We start from the raw sequence: 19,540 nt of genomic DNA, 5'->3' as shown, positions 1-19,540 counted from the left end.
TCTGACTCTTTGCAATCCCATGGACTGTAGCCCACCAGGCTCCTCCATCCGTGGAATTTTCTAGGCAAGAGTACTGGAGTGGGTTGCCATTTCCTTCTCCAGGGGATCTTCCCAACCCAGGGATTGAACCCGGGTCTCCCGCATTGCAGGCAGACGCTTTTACTATTTGAGGCACCAGGGAATCCCAGCAATAATGAGACATCTCTCTAAATGAATGAGAACAATGTTTCTATTACATTGATTGAATTGATTCCAAGAATTGAGGTTTGACTGTAACCATTCCAGGTGGCCCTAGTGATAAAGAATTCACCTGCCAATGCAGGAGATGCAAGAGATGTGGGTTTGTTTCTGAGATCGAGAAGATCCTCTGGAAAAGGAAATACTGCAACCCTCTCCAGTGTTCTTGCCTGGAAAATTCCATGGACAGAGGAGCCTGGTGGACCACACTCCATGGGGCTGCAAAGAATAGGACACAAATGAGCACACACTGGATATTAAATCTCCCTTTTCCCCCCTCATTGGAGCTATGATTTTAAAATAACTATTTCTCTCTTCTGTAAATAAAAGGCATTATATCCATACTATTTTTTGCTCAGAGCTTAAGTGAAAAGTCAAAGTGAAACAAACAAGGTAGTGTAAAATAGAGTGAGGAGGTATTTGTAGGAAGAGGTTAAGGTTAGAGAAGGCACGTTTGAAAAGATGAACTTGGTATAAGCTGAGTTAGAGCCAGCCCTGTATTTGGCCTTGATTTGGTTGGGTGGGCATCCGGTCCCATCACTCCACGGCAAATAGATGGGGAAACAGTGGAAACAGTGTCAGATTTTATTTTTTTGGGCTCCAAAATCACTGCAGATGGTGATTGCAGCCATGAAATTAAAAGATGCTTATTCCTTGGAAGAAAAGTTATGACCAACCTAGACAGCATATTCAAAAGCAGAGACATTACTTTGCCGACTAAGGTCCATCTAGTCAAGGCTATGGTTTTTCCAGTAGTCATGTATGGATGTGAGAGTTGGACTGTGAAGAAGGCTGAGTGCCGAAGAATTGAAGCTTTGAACTGTGGTGTTGGAGAAGACTCTTGAGAGTCCCTTGGACTGCAAGGAGATCTAACCAGTCCATTCTGAAGGAGATCAACCCCGGGATTTCTTTGGAAGGAATGATGCTAAAGCTGAAACTCCAGTACTTTGGCCACCTCATGCGAAGAGTTGACTCATTGGAAGAGACTTTGATGCTGGGAGGGATTGGGGGCAGGAGGAGAAGGGGACGACTGAGGATGAAATGGCTGGATGGCATCACTGACTCAATGGACGCAAGTCTGAGTGGACTCTGGGAGTCGGTGATGGACGGGGAGGCCTGGCGTGCTGCAATTCATGGGGTCGTAAAGAGTCGGACACGACTGAGCGACTGAACTGAACTGAACTGGTTGGGTGGAGGACGCAATGGTTTTGGTTAAGGAGAACATTCCAGAAAGTGACTAGCCTGTATGAAGGCTGTGTGTTGGGAAAGAGCTTAGTATGTAACAGAGAGAAGAAACAAAAATAAGGACTGTGTGGCTAGAACCATGGAATTACAGAAGCTGGGATTGTAGGAAGGTGAGTGGGTGGGATGGGTTAGTACCATGGTAAGAACTTCAGTTCAGTTTAGTTCAGTCGCTCAGTCGTGTCCAACTCTTTGCAACCCCATGAATTGCAGCATGCCAGGCTTCCCTGTCCATCACCAACTTCTGGAGTTCACCCAAACTCACGTCCACCGAGTCAGTGATGCCATCCAGCCATCTCATCCTCTGTCATCCCCTTCTCCTCCTGCCCCCAATCCCTCCCAGCATCAGGGTTTTTACCAGTGAGTCAACACTTCTCATGAGGTGGCCACAGTACTGGAGTTTCAGCTATAGCATCATTCCTTCCAAAGAAATCCCAGGGCTAATCTCCTTCAGAATCGACTGGTTAGATCTCCTTGCAGTCAAAGAGACTCTCAAGAGTCTTCTCTAACACCACAGTTCAAAAGCATCAATTCTTCGATGCTCAGCCTTCTTCACAATCCAACTCTCACATCCATACATGACCACTGGAAAAACCATAGCCTTGACTAGATGGACCTTTGTTGGCAAAGTAATGTCTCTGCTTTTGAATATGCTATCTAGGTTGATCATAACTTTCCTTCCAAAGAGTAAGCGTCTTTTAATTGCATGGCTGCAATCACCATCTGCAGTGATTTTGGAGCCCCCCCAAATAAAGTCTGACACTGTTTCCACTGTTTACTCATCTATTTGCCATGAAGTGATGGGACCAGATGCCATGAGCTTAGTTTTCTGAATGTTGAGTGTTAAGCCAAGAACTTAGAATCTTTTAAATGCAATAGAAAGCAGATGAAGAGTTTTACTTAGGGACGTTACGTGATCTTATCTACATTTTTAAAAGATCGCTCTGGTTCATCCAACAGTGGAATAGATAAAGAAGTTGTGAGACTCATACAATGATATACTCTCTGATATACTCATAGCAAGAGAATGAACGGTTGCTGCTACACACAATAGCATGAAGCAACAAGCCAACCCAAGTGCACTGTCGAGTGAAAAAAATCAAATACAGTAAGGAGTGCACTGTATGGCATTATCAAGGTCTTTTCCAATGAGTCAGTTCTTTGCTTATTACTGTTTCTCTATTAAAAATGCCAATTCTTGGTTTTATATATCTTTCTTTATGATATTAATAGTAAAAACTTGAGATTTTACCTGGGGACAGATACTGAATCCCTTCTATTCAAATAATCACATTACTTTTTCTATGATGAGTTATATTATTTTTCTGTTTTACCTATTCTAGGATTCATGTCAAAACTAGGAGTAGTAGGAGTATCTGACTATTTAATTAACATAATAGTATTATATTCTGCTGTGCTGTAAAGATGGTGAAAACAGGTAAAAAAGAGCTGTTTAAAAATCTGCAATGTTTTCAAAGTCAAGACTTAAGTCTTTGTGTCATCATATAAAGTATAAATTGCATTTGATCATTTGGATGTTAAATAACAAGTTTATCAGCCCCCCTCACTGCCCTGCTTAAGAAATAAGGTAAGTTTTATGTCTGTTTAGGTAACCTTGCATGGCTTGTCAGATTTCTGAAGAGAGGCATGGGATGAAGAGGCCCCTGACTGGTACAGTAGGGGTTCTTTAAGTTGTGAGCACTGAAGTGTCTTAGCTGGGCTGCTGAGATGTACAAAGACGGCTGCACAGTGAATTCTGACCCTGTAACCTTTTCTATTGAAATTGAATCTTCAGATTCATATCAATCAAATTGACGTGTGATAGTCTGAGGAGAAAACAATGTTGGAAATGGTCTATTGAAAGTAATTTACTCCCTTGTCTATCCTGTTCTCAGATGGTCTACATTTGAGCAAAGCAGTAGGCATATAATACCCATATTCTAAAAGTTGTGAAGGCCTAGGGAAGGGGACTTTCATTTTATTCTTTCTTTCTCTCTCTATATATATATTCACACAAACATATAAAGTAAAAGTAGAAGGGTAAATGACATTTTAAATTTATGTTAAATTTATATTTACGTTTATATATATGTATATATAAGCACACACACACACACACACACACACACACACACATATGTTTTAACCAGACTTGAATTCACTTCCACATATCAGAAAAGGAGAAAATTATGCCTCCTGGTCAGTATTAGGTTTTCAGAATGTACAGATGGAAAATAGTTAATGGAAACCACCCCAATCAGATTTATTTTGCATCATGCTTCACTGAGTACAGAAGTCATTTAGAACGCTTTAATTTTTTTCCTTTGAGACTATCATAAAACATAACCCCCCAAACAGGGGTGGGGTGGATGCGAGGAAAATGATCTGCAAATGTTTGCTTGAAAGATGCACTTTCCTGCTTATAGAGTGAAATCAATACCAACCTCCAGATTTGTTGACCTGTTCGTGAGATGAAAACTAAAATGTGATAGAAAATGGAAGTACTCCCCAATGATAGATTTTTTCCTCTTTCACATGCAGCTAGTGTGAACAATCTAATGACTTGCAAGATCCACAGACCTCTATATAGTGCTGAGGAATGTCGTGTGGAGAGAGGGCATGCCTTACCTATATCACTGTGCCTTAATCTTCTTAGATTTTTCTACAAAGAAATCATATTAATCAAATTGCCTTTCTGCTGTATGAAAGGTGAAGACTGACTAATACTTGACTTTGGGTGAAATTGGATATAGAAGAAAATCCTGACTTGAAATAATACCAGACTTTTTATAATCCTGTGTTATTGGAGTCTTAGTTCAGGATTGCAATTTTCACCTCAGGTTTTGTGAAATTTCAGAGTCCTGCCAGCGAGCCAGATAGATACTGCACACTTTTTAGAGGCAAAGCAAAACAAGACAAAACAATAACAAAACTCGAAACAAAAAGAACAAAACAAAACACTAAATGTATTGAAACATAAAAAGAAATATTTGTTTGAAAATGTTTAGGTTTCATTATGTATCTTCAAATCAAATAAAGAACAGCAATTGTATGCTGTCAGTACAAAAAGGCAGAAACTGCTGTTCATCTGGTTCATAAAATTTACTGTTTACAACTGAGATACAAAATGTCTAAATTCTGAGTTTTGAAAAACTTAATTCATAATCTATATATGTAAAATATGGTTGCTTCAAAGTGCTTTTCCTGGGAAACTATCTGCTTATTTCAATAATTCACTCTTTATTTTTGGAAGGCTGTGAAATTTTTTTTTAATCTGTTAGCATATCTGAATAACTTTTGAGGGGAGGCTGACTTTTTGAAAAAGCATGAAGTCATTAAGAATTGAGAGCCCAGTATTGCTGAGAGTGAAGTAAGTCAGAAGAGAAAAAAACAAACATTGCATATTAAAGCATATATATGGAGTCTAGAAAAATGGTACTGATGAACCCATCTGCAGGGCAGGAATAGAGACGCAGACATAGAGAACAGACTTGGGACACAGTGGGGCATGGAGAGGGTGGGACAAATTAAAAAAGTAGCGTTGAAACATATATATCACCGTAGATTAAACAGATAGCTAGCAGGAAGTTGCTGTATAACACAGGGAGCCCAGCCTAGTATGCTGTGACAACCTAGGGAGGTGGGAGTGGGTGGGGAGTGGAGGGGGATTCAGAAGGGAAGGGACATATGTGTACTTACGGCTGATTCACTTTGTTGTATGGCAGAAGCCAACACAACATTGTAAAGCAGTTATCCTCCAAATAAAAATAAGAACTAAAAAATAAAGAATTGAGAGCCCAGGAATAAACCCAGGCATATATTATCAACTTATCTTAGATAAGGGTGCCAAGAATACACAATGGGAAAAGGAGAGTCTCTTCAATAAATGGTGTTAGGAAAATTGGATATCCATATGCCAAAAATGAAATCAAATCCTTATTTTACAAAATACACAAACATTAACTCAAGGTGAATTAAAGACATAAACATAAGCCTCGAAAGCATAAAACTCCTAGAAGATAACATAGGTGAGAGTGTTTCTTACCATTGGTCTTAGTAATGAGTTCTTGGATATAACACACAAAAAATTGGCAACAAAAACAAAAGTAGACAGTTTGGACTACATCAAACTAAAAAACTTCTGCACAGCAAAAGAAACAATCAAAAAATAAAATAGATAAAAATGTAACCATTTGAGTGGGAAAAAATATTTGCAAGCTATCTATCTGATAAGGAGTTACTATCCAAAAAATATAAGGAACTCACACAATTCAATACCAAAACACCAAATAAACAATTAAAAATTGGGCATAGGAACTGAATAGACATTTTCCCATGTGGCTTGCAGGTGAAAAAGTGTTCAATATCGCTGATCAGGGAAATGCAAATCAAAACCGCAATGAAATATCACTTCATAATAGTTAGAATGGTTTTATCAAAAAGGACAAGAGATAACAAATGTTCGCAAGGATGCAGAGAAAAGGAATCCTTGTACACTGTTGGTGGGAATATAAGTTGGTGCAGTCACTCTGGGATACAGTATGCAGAGCCCTCAAAAAAACTAAAAAATAGAGCTATCATTTGATCCAGCAATCCCACTTGTGTGTATATATCCTAAAGAAATGAAATCAATATCTCAAAGAGGTATCTGTATTCCCATGTTCATTGCAGCATGATAGCCAAGTTGTGGCAGCAACTTAACTCCATCGGCTATGGGAATAGATAAAGAGAATATGGTGTGTTTGTGTGTGTGTACATATCGTTGTTGTTTAGTCATTAAGTCGTGTCCAACTCTTTGAGACCCCGTGAACTGCAGCATGCCAGGCTTCCTTGTCCTTCATTGTCTCCCACAGTTTGCTCAAATTCATGTCCATTGAGTCCGTGATGCTATCTAACCATCTCATTCTCTACTGCTCCCTTCTCCTTTTGCCTTCAGTCTTTCCCAGCATCAGGGTCTTTTCCAATGAGTTGGCCTCTTTGCATCAGGCCAAAGTATTGGAGCTTGCACTTTAGCATCAGTCCTTCCAATGAATATTCAGGATTGATTTCCTTTCAGTTGGCTGGTTTGATCTCCTTGCAGTCCAAGGAATTCTTCAAGATTCTTCTCCAACACCACAATTTGAAAACATCAATTCTGCAGCTCTCAGCCTTCTTTATGGTTCAACTCTCACATCCATACATGACTATTGGAAAAACCATAGCTTTGACTAGACAGACCTTTTTTGGAAAGTTACGTCTTTGCCTTTTAATATACTGTTTAGGTTTGTCATATCTTTCCTTACAAGGAATAAACATCTTTAATTTCATGGCTGTAGTCACTATCTACAGTGATTTTAGCCCAAGGAAACAAAATCTGTCACTGTTTCCACTTTTTCCCCTTCTATTTGCCATAAAGTGATGGGACTGGATGCCATGATCTTAGTTTTTTGAATGCTGAATTTTAAGCCAACTTTTTCACTCTTGTCTTTCACAGTCATCAGGAGGCTCTTTAGTTCCTCTTCACTTTCAGCCATGAGAGTAATATCATCTGCATATCTGAGGCTGTTGATATTTCTACTGGCCATATACACATGTTATTCTGCCATGAGAAAGAAGGAAATCCTGCCATTTGCAACAACATATATGAAACTGGAGGATATTAGGCTAAGTGAAATAAACCAGACACAGAAAGATAAATGCTGCAGGATAACCACTTATATGAAGAATCTTAACAGTCAAACTCACTCAAGCATTTAGTTGTAGTGTTTCTTCCAATCTAGGAAGTTCCTGATACCCTCCCTTTTTTTTTTTGGTCTTTTATGCTCATGATACTTTTTAAGAGTACTGGCCAATTATTTCATTGAATGACCTTCAGTTGGGTTTGTCTAATATTTCCTCATGATTAAATTCAGGGTTTGCTTCTTCTTCTTCTTTTTTTTTTTTTTTTTTTTGCCAAAATGCTATACAAGTGATGTTGTAAATCATATCAGAGGTACATGATTTTGATTTGCCTATCACTGGTGATGTTTGATCATTTGGCAAATGTGGTGTCTGCCATATTTGAAAATAGACCATTTTTGCCTTTGACATTTGAAAGAGTAGTTCAAAAAAGTGTAACAAGAGTATACATAGTCTTTCAAGGCAATATTACAGGACCACTCACTGAAGGTAGAGTTTTATTTGTTAAAGAAATCTCATTCTTTGCTGTCAAATTACATTTTGAGACAAATTTTCTATTTCTCATCATACTCTTGCCTTGCATTTTGGCATCTGTTAGCGATAGTTGCCTGAAACAGTAAAATAGTGGTGCTTGCTGTCTGGTGACTTTTCCACCATTTCTTCTACAATTATTAGTGGAATGCCATTGCAAGAAAGTGCTGTCATTATTTATATCAGCAGAGACTACATGACTTCTTATTTTATTCTATGGGTTATATCTATTACTGTATTTTGTTGCTCAAGTATTCCCCATGTTAGCCAAAGGGAGACCTTTTAAGTTCAGAGTCCTTATTCTGAACCCTTGCTCTAAACTCCTCCTCTATATTTGTACCCATTTACTTCAGAAAGGCTCCATGCAGTCCAATGTTAATAGACTGTCATTCACATGGATAACAGGATGTTTATATTGGCTTCTAAATATAATAGTGTGTCCTTCCTAAGGAAAAAGAAAGCAATTTCTAATCTGTCATTCTCCTGTCTCATTTGTTACTCTCACAATTTTTGCTACAGACTTTGCATGTGGACATTTTTCAACCTCGTAATAAATATCCTATATAGGCAATAGGGATTCAACTGTTTTCAGTACTTTTAATTATCTTCAATATGATTTTAATCCAACAAACGTTTATTTCAAATGGCAACATTTGAAATAAACATTTCAAATAAATAAACGTTTATTTCTTACACTGGCAAGAAAAATTGGAAAATGAAACCTATTCTCTGATCTCAACCAATTTGCTCTCCAGCGAGGGAGATCAGGGGCTTCCCAGGTGGTGCTAGTGGAAAAGAACCTGGGGCTGCCAATGCAGGAGATGTAAGAGACGTGGGTTCGATATCTGTGTCAGGAAGATGCCCTGGAGGAGGGCACGGCAACCCAGTCCAGTATTCTTGCCTGGAGAATCCCGTGGATGGAGCAGCCTGGTGGGCTGTAGTCCGTAGGGTCACAAAGAGTCGGACATGACTGAAGTGACTTAACATGCACAGGGAAGGTCAGACATACATGCAATTATGGTATAGCTATAGCAGGATATGATAAGTATTTGAGCAAAATGTTATGGGAACATAAAGAAGGACAGGATTTATTCCAACTTGAGGGTAGGGTAGGGTGATGGAAAAGGGTTGGGCAAGGAAGAGGGGACATGTGAGATCTTTGAGGTTTAGTAAAGAAGACAAAGACATTAATGTTAAGCTGAAGAAAGTATCTGTCACATAACTTATTTCATTTGCCATTTGGTCTTTATCTTCATTCTTTCTAGAGTAAGTTGCTTTTTAGTTTCAAAAATTCCGAAAAGCAAAAGTCAGAGAGGTTTACATTTTTACAACTATTGCTGAGACATGCCACCGATGGTGACCGAGATGTGATAACCTAGGAGTATAATGAGAATAGCTAAAGTCTGTGTCACTTTGCATTGTCTAGTCTTGAGAATGGAGAATCAGAGCAAACCTGGGTTACAAATGTCTTATATAACCCCTGAATTATTCCCCTTTGCTCTTCAGTTCTTTTGGCAGAAGTAGAACCACCTCTCATTCTATCTAACTGGGTTCAGAAAGAGGTCCTGTCATGATAGCCCTTTAGATGTTATCCAAGTAGGGAAAAGAATGATGAATTCCAAGACAGTGATTGCAGTTTTGAGTAATAAGCGAACATGAAGAGACAGTCTTTGGAAGGTGATGGTAATGGTAGTGAGGGAGTCTCATTGTGCTTTATGTAAACGGTTGTTTTGAAGGGGCTTTTCTCTTTTAGCCTGCAGTGCATCCGTTGTTGGTATTCCCTTTCCTGTGCTGTTTCTGGCACCCCAAAACACTAGTGCTTCTGAACACCAGGGGTGAGGCTGTTTGACTCCTAGAGGTTCTCATCTCAAGTTTTTGATGCCCTAAATTTCTTCAGGTCTGAGACCTGCCAGAGAGAAAGGCAGAAAGCAGAGCAGCCTGGATGAATGAACACTCATGTGAGCTGTAGAAGGAGAAAACGTCCTCTCACAATCTGGTGGAAAGTAAAATAGGAAATGCTATGTGCTTTTGTGTAGAAAATAATAGTGAAGCGACTTAGCATCACGGAAAACTTTTCTTGGTGGGGTGTGCATTTCCTAATTCATAGCTGAATGACAGGAGAACTTAATACACATCAAGTACTGGAAAACAGTTGGTTCTGAAAAACTTCTGAAGGTTATTTATTACTAAATGCTTTCAATGCTGCTGCCACCTAATGATATGAGAATTGTCCCTTCTTATACTCATTTTATGAAGAATGTAAACACCCAGAAATATGCATATATGTAAATAATGGTTTTTCTATGTATAATTTATGTCCAAAACTATAATTTATATTCCAACTAAGACTGTCTGGATGGGAATTTATTCTGATCCTCTACTGTTTGCCTTCTTCCATCTAAGCTTATTCAATAAACATAGAGAATTAAATGTGTACTTTGTGGAACAAAAGAAAGACAAAATTTTCTCAAACTTTCCCTCAAGTGGTTTAAAAGTTGTCACTGACATTAAGTCCTGAATTAAAGTTTTTGTTATACATATGTGGGTATATGTACGCACATAAATACAGACTCATCTGAAAGGTGAGGTATAAATGAGCCTACAAGAAAATAACAAAACTGGTAATACAATGATTATCAAAGCTAGAGTTGCCTCTGTGGAGTAGTTTTACATTCTATTTGTATCACAATTACCTCTGGGAACTCCTTTCTACTTGGATACATCAGGAACAAGAGGCTGCTTGCTTCTTAGTTCCTTAGAGAGTTAGACTGTTTGGCCAGAGTTATGGAAAAGGGATTGTGTCGCAAGTCAAGTTATGGTTTCAGGACTGCTTCCAAATATTCCTGCTTTGGTTACAGGAGTAAAGAGCTGCGGATTCTTGAAGCAGTCTTTTTGGTCAAACAGTTTAACAGACTGTGGGTCTAGTGCCAGTGATTCCATTTCTAAAGGATTTTCCTTTGAAGTGTTTGTTCCTCAATGTGTTTTTCCAGCCAAACATATGCCTATGATTTGAAATCAGCTTAAGAATTTTCTTTCACACTTTAGTGTTCATGTTTAGTTTGCTGGCATTAAATGATGCGAAATAAACTTGTTTGGCTCCTCAAATCCCTCCAGTGATTTTGCCACTCATGGTTATTTTAAGAGGTGGCATTTTGTTTTCTCTGACTCTAGATGACACTTGAGAGTTACTTTTTCAGTTAATTTATTTCTGGGAAAGGGTTAAAGGAAAATATGCTCAAGCTGTATATACTTTGCATTTCTTTTCTAGAGTTTCTTAGAAAATTATTTCTTATTTGTTAACAAATATCTTAAAGGATTTCACTCCATCATTTATGTAGGTGTTCTTCTTGACCTGTATTATGTTTGGCTTATGATGTGAAATTGGGCTCACTGGATTAGATTTAAGATTCATTGAACAGTTCCATTCAGTTCAGTCCCTCGGTCATGTCCAGCTCACTGTGAACCAATGAACTGCAGCATGCCAGGCCTCCTTGTCCATCACCAACTCCTCGAGTCCACTCAAACCTATTTCCATTGAGTTGGTGATGCCATCCAATCCTCTGTCATCCCCTTTTCTTCTGCCCTCTATCTTTCCCAGCATCAGGGTCTTTTCAGATGACTCGGTTCTTCACATCAGGTGGCCAAAGTATTGGAGTTTCAGCTTCAACATCAGTCCTTCCAATGAACACTCAGGACTGATTTCCTTTAGGATGGACTGGTTGGATCTCCTTGCAGTCCAAGGGACTCTCAAGAGTCTTCTCCAACACCACAGTTTAAAAGTATCAATTCTTTGGTACTCAGCTTTCTTTATAGTCCAACTCTCACATCCATACATGACCGCTGAAAAAACCTTGACTAGATGGACCTTTGTTGGCAAAGTAATATCTCTGCTTTTTAATGTGCTGTCTAGGTTGGTCATAACTTTTCTTTCAAGGAGTAACCGTCTTTTAATCTCATTGCTGCAATCACCATCTGCAGTGATTTTGGAGCCCCCCAAAATAAAGTCTGCAACTGTTTCCCCATGTATTTGCCATGAAGGGATGGGACTGGGTGCCATGATCTTAGTTTTCTGAATGTTGAGCTTTAAGCCAACTTTTTTCACTCTGCTCTTTCACTGTCATCAAGAGGCTCTTTAGTTCACTGTCATCAAGAGGCTCTTTAGTTCTTCTTTGCTTTCTGTCATAAGGGTGGTGTCATCTGCATATCTGAGGTTATTGATATTTCTCCCAGCAATCTTGATTCCAGCTTGTGCTTCATTCAGCCCAGCATTTCTCATGATGTACTCTGCATAGAAGTTAAATAAGCAGGGTGACAATATACACCTTTGACATACTCCTTTTCCTATTTGGAACCAGTCTGTTGTTCCATGTCCAGTTCTAACTGTTGCTTCCTGACCTTAATACAGATTTCTCAAGAAGCAGATCAGGTGGTCTGGTATTCCCATCTCTTGAAGAATTTTCCACAATTTGTGGTGATTTACACAGTCAAATGCTTTGGCATAGTCAATAAAGCAGAAATAGATGTTTTTCTGGAACTCTCTTGCTTTTTCCATGATCCAGCGAATGTTGGCAATTTGATCTCTGGTTCCTCTGCCTTTTCTAAAACCAGCTTGAACATCAGGAAGTTCACGGTTCACATATTGCTGAAGCCTGGCTTGGAGAATTTTGAGCATGACTTTACTAGCGTGTGAGATGAGTGCAATTGTGTGGTAGTTTGAGCATTCTTTGGCATTGCCTTTCTTTGGGATTGTAATGAAAATGGACCTTTTCCAGTCCTGTGGCCACTGCTGAGTTTTCCAAATTTGCTGGCATATTGAGTGCAGCACTTTTACAGCATCATCTTTCAGGATTTGAAATAGCTCAACTGGAATTCCATCACCTCTACTAGCTTTGTTCGTAGTGATGCTTTCTAAGGCCCACTTGACTTCACATTCCAGGGTGTCTAGCTCTAGGTGAGTGATCACACCATCGTGATTATCTGGGTCATAAAGATCTTTTTTGTATAGTTCTCCTGTGTATTCTTGCCACCTCTTCTTAATATCTTCTGCTTCTGTTAGGTCTATACCATTTCTGTCCTTTATTGAGCCCATCTTTGCATGAAATGTTCTCTTGGTATCTCTAATTTTCTTGAAGAGATCTCTAGTCTTTCCCATTCTATTGTTTTCCTCTATTTCTTTGCATTGATCGCTGAGGAAGGCTTTCTTGTCTGTCCTTGCTATTCTTTGGAACTCAGCCTTCAGATGCTTATATCTTTCCTTTTCTCCTTTGCTTTTCATTTCTTTTCTTTTCACAGCTATTTGTAAGGCCTCCCCAGACAGCCATTTTGCTTTTTTGCATTTCTTTTTCTTGGGGATGTTCTTGATCCTTGTCTCCTGTATAGTATCATGAACCTGTGTTTACAGTTCATCAGGCACTCTGGGCAAAAGCTAATAGAGTTATGCCAAGAGAATGCACTGGTCATAGCAAAATCCTCTTCTAACAACACAAGAAAAAACTCTACACATGGAGATCACCAGATGGTCAACACCGAAATTAGATTGATTATATTCTTTGCAGCCAAAGGTGGAAAAGCTCTATATAGTCAGCAAAATCAAGACTGGGAGATGACTATGGCTCAGATCATGAATTCCTTATTGCCAAATTTAGACTTAAATTGAAGAAAGTAGGGAAAACCACTAAACCTTTCAGGTATGACCTAAATCAAATCCCTTACTATTATACAGTGGAAGTAAGAAATAGATTTAAGGGACTCGATCTGATAGAGTGCCTGATGAACTATGGACAGAAGATTGTGACATTGTACAGGAGACAGGGATCAAGACCATCCCCAAGAAAAAGTTCCTTTTACATGGGCCAGCAAAAGATTGAAAATATTGAGATTCATATGTTTCCTGTCTTATTTGGGAGAGGAGACATTTGTGTGCAATAAAGCATTGTGTTCAGGGAGGATAAATTACCTATGATTCCGTTGGTTTTGTGAATGGTCACTGAAATTCAAATATTGAAGGGTGGAGAAAGAGGCCAAAGTCAGAGTGTTATTTCATTTTCTAATTATTTGTAATTGTTTATTAATTATTCTTAAGTGTGGTCAGATCTCCTGGGAAGGAACAAAGGAAGGCTTATGTTCTCTACTCTTGGCTTGTTCCAGTGAACTGATTTTCAGATCATGAAGGACCAGTTTTGAGCAGTAGCTGCTGCTGCTGCTGCTAAGTCACTTCAGTCGTGTCTGACTCTGTGTGACCCCATAGATGGCAGCCCACCAGGCCCCTCTGTCCCTGGGATTCTCCAGGCAAGAGTACTGGAGTAGGTTGCCATTTCCTTCTCCAAAGCATGAAAGTGAAAAGTGAAAGTGAAGAGACCTTTCTAAAGCCTTCTCTTGATGACTAAGAATGGAAAATCCTTTAACTGAGTCACACACTGCTATGGACTGAATGTTTGTGTCTGTTTCCCTTGCACCCGACTCCTCCCAACCCATTTCAGATGTTGAAGCCCTGATCGTCAATGTGATGGCATTTGGACATGGAGCTTTGGTATGCAATTAGGTCATGAGAGTGGAAATCTCCTGAGTGGGATTAATGCTTCATAAGAAGAGACATATGGGAATTGATCTCTCTCCCATGTGAGGATCCAGAAGAAGGCAGCCATCTGCAATCCTGGAAGAGGGGTCTCACCCGATACCTTGATCTTGGACCTTTCAGTCTCCAAAAGTGTGATAAGGTAAGTATGTATTGTGTAAGCCACTGGTCTGTAGTGATATTTTGTTATAGCAGCCTGAACAAAAACAGATTAATTTCAGGTCATTCAACATTCAAATAATTTTTCGATTTCTTGGACTAAGGTAACTTCTCAGATTACCTTTGTCCAGGTAATTTAAAATTTTTTATTTTTTTGTGATTTAAAAATTATTTATTTTTAATTGGAGGATAATTGCTTTATAATATTATATCAGTTCAGTTCAGTTCAGTTGCTCAGTAGTGTCTGACTATTTGAGACCCCATGAATCACAGCACGCCAGGCTCCCCTGTCCATCACCAACTCCCGGAGTTCACTCAAACTCACGTCCATCGAGTCAGTGATGCCATCCAGCCATCTCATCCTCTGTCGTCCCTTTCTCCTCCTGCCCCCAATCCCTCCCAGCATCAGGGTCTTGACCAGTGACTCAACTCTTCCCATGAGGTGGCCAAAGTATTGGAGTTTCAGCTTCAGCATCAGTCCTTCCAATGAACACCCAGGACTGATCTCCTTTAGGATGGACTGGTTGGATCTTCTTGCCATCCAAGGGACTCTCAAGAGTCTTCTCCAACACCACAGTTCAAAAGCATCAATTCTTCGGCACTCAGCTTTCTTCACAGTCCAGCTCTCACGTCCATACACGGCCAATGGAAAAACCATAGCCTTGACTAGATGGACCTTTGTTGGCAAAGTAATGTCTCTGCTTTTGAATATGCTATCTACGTTGGTCATAACTTTCCTTCCAAGGAGTAAAGCACCTTTTAATTGCATGGCTGCAATCACCATCTGCAGTGATTTTGGTGCCCCCCAAAATAGTCTGACACTGTTTCCACTGTTTCCCATCTATTTGCCATGAAGTGATGGGACCAGATGCCATAATCTTAGTTTTCTGGATGTAGAGCTTTAAGCCAACTTTTTCGCTCTCCTCTTTCACTTTCATCAAGAGGCTCTTTAGTTCTTCTTCACTTTCTGCCATCAGGGTGGTGTCATCTGCATATTTGAGGTTATTGATATTTCTCCCAGCAATCTTGATTCTAGCTTGTGCTTTTTCCAGCCCAGCGTTTCTCATGATGTGTTCTGCATATAAGTTAAATAAGCAGGGTGACAATATACAGCCTTGACGTACTCCTTTTCCTATTTGGAACCAGTCTGTTGTTCCATGTCCAATTCTAACTGTTGCTTCCTGACCTGCATATTAGGTTTCTCAAGAGGCAGGTCAGGTGGTCTGGTATTCCCATCTCTTTTAGAATTTTCCACAGTTTATTGTGATCCACACAGTCAAAGATTTTGGCATAGTCAATAAAGCAAAAATAGATGTTTTTCTGGAATTCTCTTGCTTTTTCAATGATCCAGCGGATGTTAGCAATTTGATCTCTAGTTCCTCTGCCTTTTCTAAATCCAGCCTGAACATCTGGAAGTTCATGGTTCACATTCTGCTGAAGCTTGGCTTGGAGAATTTTGAGCATTACTTTACCAGTGTGTGAGATGAGTGCAATTGTGCTGTAGTTTGAACATTATTTGGCATTGCCTTTCTTTGAGATTGGAATGAAAACTGACCTTTTCCAGTCCTGTGGCCACTGCTGAGTTTTCCAAATTTGCTGGCATATTGAGTGCAGCACTTTCACAGCATTATCTTTTAGGATTTAAAATAGCCTCAAGTGGAATTCCAACTGGAATGCTATTTCAACTGGATTTCCACTTTATGTGTGGTTACCCAGATGATTTAGAACATGCTTACTTCAGATTATCAGTGAAATGAATACTGTATCAAACGAACAGAGATCGTTCTGTTGTTTTTGAGATTGCATCCAAGTACTGCATTTCGGACTCTTTTGTTGACCATGATGGCTACTCCATTTCTTCAAAAGGATTCTTGCCCACAATAGTAGATATAATTTTCATCTGAGTTAAATTCACCCATTCCAGTCCATTTTAGTTCACTGACTCCTAGAATGTTGATGTTCACTCTTGCCCTCTCCTTTTTTACCACTTCTAATTTGCCTTGATTCATGGACCTGACATTCCAGGTTCCTATGCAATATTGCTCTTTACAGCATCGCACTTTGCTTCTATCACCAGTCACATCCACAGCTGGGTATTGTTTTTGCTTTGGCTCCATCCCTTCATTCTTTCTGGAGTTATTTCTCCACTGATCTCCAGTAGCATATTGGGCACCTATCGACCCGGGGAGTTCCCCGTTCAGTATCCTATCATTTTGCCTTTTCATACTGTTCATGGGGTTCTCAAGGCAAGAATACTGAAGTGGTTTGCCATTCCCTTCTCCAGTGGACCACATTCTGTCAGACCTCTCCACCATGACCCGCCCGTCTTGGGTGGCCCCACACGGTATGGCTTAGGTTCATTGAGTTAGACAAGGCTGTGGTCCGTGGGATCAGATTGGCTAGCTTTCTGTGATTATGGTTTCAGTGTGTCTGCCCTCTGATGCCCTCTCGCAGCACTTACCTTCTTACTTGGGTTTCTCTTTCCTTGGATATGGGATATCTCTTCATGGGTGCTCCAGCAAAGCATAGCCACTGCTCCTTACCTTGGACAAGGGGTATCTCCTCATGGCTTCCCCTCCTGACCTTGGACGTGGAGTAGCTCCTCTCGGCCCTCCTGTAACTGCGCAGCCGCTGCTCCCTGGACGTGGGTTTCTGCCATACAATGTGAATCAGCCATAAGTATACATATGTCCCCTCCCTCTTGGACCTCCCGCAACCCCCACCCCATCCCATCCTGATTCTCAGTCGTCCCAGAGCACTGCACTGAGTTCCTAGTGTTGTACAACAGATTCCCACTGGCTATTTAGTTTACATATGGTAAAGTATATGTCTCCCTGCTACTCTCTCAAATCCCACCCTTTCCTACCTCCCACCCCCTGCCCCACCCTGCTGTGTCCAAAGTCTGTTCTTTATATCTGGATCTCTGTTCCTGCTCTGCATCCACCTAAATGAGATGACTGAGAACTTGTGGCTCCCATGATAGGTGGGAGGTACCTTGTTTCTTTCTTGTCATGAAATAACTGTTGGTCTGGTGGATGGACAACGACTGGCTTCAGTGCTGGAGGCTGGAGAAAGAAGCCAAGTAGGAGCAGGGATGTCTCACTCAGGAGATCTGCTTAGCCTGAGGACTCTGCTGAGTTCTCCTTTCTTCTCAGCGCACCTGCACCGTGCTCCAGGGACCCACTGACACCGGGAGCCAAGACGACATACGACTGTGGATAGCTCACCACATGCTGACTCAGATAGTAGCTTTGTCCACTTCTCCACGCTCAAGCCGTGGAAGGCCAGAACTTTCAGAATGATCACATTCATGATGGGTACTTTTTAAAAAAATAATTTCATTTATATTTGGCTGTACTGGGTCTTGCTGTTGGGCTTTTCTCTGTTGCAGTGAGCTGGGGCCGCTCTCTCCTTGTGGTGCTTGGGCTTCTCATTGTGGTGGCTTCTCTTGTCGCTGAGCTTGAGTTCTAGTGTGTGGGGGCTTTAGGAGTTGCCGTGCGTGGGCTCAGTGGGTTGTGGTTCACAGGCTTTGGAGCACAGGTTCAGCAGCTGTGGCACACCAGCTCAGTTGCTCCGTGGCATGTGAGATCCTCCTGGATCAAGGATTGAACCCATGTCTCCTGCATTGGCAGGTGGACTCTTGACCACTGAGCCACCAGGGAAACCTCTTGATGGGTGATTTTAAACATACAGTGTGTGCCTACATTTATGAGTTTCATTAGTTCATAAAGCTGGTATTTCGGAAAAAAACCTAGATTTGTTTTCTCCATTTTCTTTTTTTTTTTGACATCACATTATCTCATCTTCCTTTTCAGCTAAATCAGATCTCTATTCCACCGATCCTCTTCTGTAAAGACAGTCAGTTGGCATGATTGTCAAATTTGGTGTAGAGTTTCCTTCTTACAAGAGATAGTCTTAATTTATGATATTTATTCATTCAACACACATATATTTATAACTTCTGTGTGCTAAGGTTTGTGTGAAGAGGTAATCATATAATGATAAATATGTTATGGATTTTTGCCCTCAGATAGATTATAATCGAGGGAGACATGACATAGTAATAATTAGCTCTGCTATAATGCATGTTGTTGTTGTTTAGTCACTAAGTTGTGTCTGACTCTTTTGTGACCCCCATGGGCTGTAGTCCACCAGGCTCCTCTATCCATGGAATTTTCCAGGCAAGAATCCTGGAGTGGGTTGCCATTTTCTTCTCCAATGGATCTTCCTGACCCAGGAATTGAACCTGGGTCTCCTGTGTCACAGAGAGGTTTTTTTTTTTTTTTTTTTTTACCACTGAGCCACCAGAGAAGCTGTCTATAATATGTAAAGTGATATATTAATAACACAAATAAAACGCTATAGGGACTCAGAGGAACTATGTCCTTTCTTGCTTGGTACCCATCTTTCTGCTGGGTGACTGTTTCCTGGCAAGGCTGCCGGTGGGAGACAACATCTGAAGCATATCCAGACTATGCTATGTTACTACAGGAACTATAGCCTCACCTTTGAAAGACTGAGGGTTAGTCCAATCATAGTGACCCATCCTGATAAGTATATTGTTGTTCCCAGATTTTGAAGGAAACTAGTTACAGTTTTTTATTTGGAATGAGGGAGTTTTAAGAAATACAGAGATGAAAAGAGAAGAAAAAGAAAGAGTACACAATGGTTCTAGAATTTCCATGTAGGACATGCTTGGGGTGGCTGTCAGGGAGGGGAACAGGGGAACTTCCTATAGTATTTGTGTAACCAACCCAGTTGTTTACTTAGGATTGTATATTTATTTGGGGTGTCTTGGAAGAGGCTGTTGAATATTATGGTTGGGGAGGGGATCGCAGGTCTTTTCTTAGTATTTCCACTAGTGGTAAGTTGCTCAAAAAGGGGAAAATAACTCTTATTAAGAGGTAATTTATTAAGGAGCATCTTTATAACAGGACCTTTTTCCAATTTTAGCACTGAAGCTCTGGCATAGAACTTTATTATTTTTATTTATTTATTTATTTATTTTTTTAAATTTTAAAATCTTTAATTCTTACATGCGTTCCCAAACATGAACTTTAGAAAAGTCCTGACATGAAGATTTGTTGAAAGGAACTGTACTTGACTCCAAAAGAATGCCAGTGTCTTATCTCAGATATA

The 19,540-nt window shown here is 40.1% G+C and overlaps 1 long non-coding RNA gene across 1 annotated transcript in view; it reads left to right on the top strand.

The window, feature by feature from the left end:
* The window catches only part of LOC138439103 (uncharacterized), a 137,691-nt gene that overhangs the window by 38,609 nt on the left and 79,542 nt on the right, over positions 1-19,540 (top strand). The window contains exon 2 of the long non-coding RNA XR_011256574.1: positions 14,148-14,384. This is a non-coding gene — a long non-coding RNA (uncharacterized lncRNA). The remainder of the gene's footprint in view (positions 1-14,147; positions 14,385-19,540) is intronic.

This window comes from Ovis canadensis, chromosome 4, assembly GCF_042477335.2.
Source record: "Ovis canadensis isolate MfBH-ARS-UI-01 breed Bighorn chromosome 4, ARS-UI_OviCan_v2, whole genome shotgun sequence".
Classification (NCBI taxonomy): domain Eukaryota; kingdom Metazoa; phylum Chordata; class Mammalia; order Artiodactyla; family Bovidae; genus Ovis; species Ovis canadensis.
This window is presented reverse-complemented; position numbering and strand designations above follow the sequence as displayed.